Raw genomic sequence first — 2,046 nt, 5'->3', positions numbered from 1 at the left:
GCATAATAAATCATTAACCCATTTATTAATTTTATATAATAATAATATAGAGATGCTTTCTTTTAATCCATAGAATGAAATTAGTATGAGTTTGATACATTATAAAATTTATTTTGTCGTATTTATAATTACTTTTATTGTTATTTAGTTCATATAATCACTCGCAATTATACATATAATTTCTAATTTAAGTATGTAACATCGTTAATTTGACAAATAACCTTATATTCTTACCATAATTCTAAAGACTAAATATAGAAAATATAATTGTAAAAAAGAAACCAATTTAATCGAATCAAAACTTGTTGCAGATTGTCAAATCCTTTTTCTTGGTTTGAAAACAAAAAATTTAGTTCATCCAAAAATGTGCATTGTCGATTTGTTCAACAGAGAACATCACAATATACCCAACAAAAACATGTCACACAAATTGATTTTGTACACAAAATTAAAAACAAAGAACATAAGAAGAAACAACATGGATGTTATCTACCAAACTGACGATTCTATAAGATTCCATCTGGTTGCTAAAACTAAACAAACCTCAACTTATCCAATAACTAAGATTCTTAATAAAAAAAATCTTAATAGAAAAAATCATGTACTAACTGAGAGTAGATAGATATTTCAGATGTCGGTAAACCTTGATTCTTGCTACTGTTAGAAAGAAACAGTAGAGAAATGTGTTGAAATCTGATCAAAGAGAAGACATTACAAAATATGACATGTCTGGTTCTCATAAAGGATCATGTCTTCTTAGCTTGTTGTTAGCAGCTGCATGTTCACATACCAACTGAATGGATTATGGTGATATATTGTGACGAAGAATCCATCAATGTAGTAGAACTTAGCATTCCCAACTACCAAAAAAGAAACATGTTTCACAAAATCTCAGCAGATTCCAACATATGAAAGTATCAAATCTCATAAAGTAAACTCTATAAAAAAAGGCAGTAGATGACCTAGAGCCCAATACTCATGCTTATGCAAGTGTTCAACCTTGTAGCAGCTTGCAGCAGAAAGATTTGCAATGAGCGACCTACAAAAAAAGGGAGACACGCCTCAATACAACTCAACAGAAGGACATCTTATTAAGAAAATAATCAAAAGCAAATATAAAGATTGATTGTAACCTAACCTTTCTCCACCAAGAACACAGACACGGCAAGTTCTGGTAGGTTTTGACTCATCTCCAAAAGAGTGGACCTGGATATAGAACAATAGGTAATAAACAGTTTATAGCACCTGTTGATATGGACTTAAATCAGAACCAAACACCAATAACTAAACCTAAAGAAGACTCACATTGACACCAGCTGCGATAGCAACCTTCATTGCCTCTCCATATTTGTCCTTTCCAATGGATCCCATGTAACTGGTTGCCTAAAGAGTTTGAAGCATCCACTGCAGTAATCAAATAAATTGTAAGGTTAAGCAACAAAGGTACTAACATTTAAAAATATTTATGAGGATAAGGTTTAACAGTCATTTACCTGGGCCAGTTTGATTGAGTTATGGGTAGCACCTGAAATAACGAAACCAAATCAAGAAGATATCACAAATTCTTCTAATAATGCATATAAACACTAAATATAGAATAACAGCGCAAGAAGATGATGAATTTACCTCCAGCAATGTATTCGATTGAACTTCTGCCTCATTTCATCGTACCTAAACAATACCAATTATGGTGTGAATTAACAAAAGAGAATGTGAAAGGTAGCCATCTTAAAATCATGATGATGACCATCAAACTATTCCGATGGTTTAATATTCTTGTTTCTCATATAGTTACTCTGATCACGAAAGTCATATAATTACCAGCTCGATCAGGTGAAACCTTTCCTTCAATCATAAACGATTTTGCAGTATTATGAAGTTTTTTTCTTCACCAAATGATCATACGTATATATAAACGTCAATCCTACAAAACCCAAAAACATGAAACTAAGAAGAAATAAAAATCTGGGAAATGAACAAAATAAGGTCTCATTAAAATACAAAAACAACTTACATCTTGTAAGCTTCCCAATTACTTTGTGCCAT

At 31.4% G+C, this 2,046-nt stretch overlaps 1 pseudogene across 1 annotated transcript; it reads right to left on the bottom strand.

The window, feature by feature from the left end:
• Positions 1-569: 569 nt before the first annotated feature.
• Positions 570-2,046, bottom strand: LOC104701906 (adenosine kinase 2-like; annotated as a pseudogene). Its single transcript, XR_015561999.1, has 7 exons — positions 2,015-2,046; positions 1,627-1,652; positions 1,494-1,525; positions 1,306-1,404; positions 1,139-1,206; positions 963-1,039; positions 570-860 (listed from the first exon to the last, which is right to left on the bottom strand). The product of XR_015561999.1 is annotated as an adenosine kinase 2-like (transcript).

This window comes from Camelina sativa, chromosome 7 (assembly GCF_030686135.1).
Source record: "Camelina sativa cultivar CO46 ecotype springtype chromosome 7, ASM3068613v1".
In the NCBI taxonomy this organism is placed as follows: Eukaryota; Viridiplantae; Streptophyta; class Magnoliopsida; order Brassicales; family Brassicaceae; genus Camelina; species Camelina sativa.
This window is presented reverse-complemented; position numbering and strand designations above follow the sequence as displayed.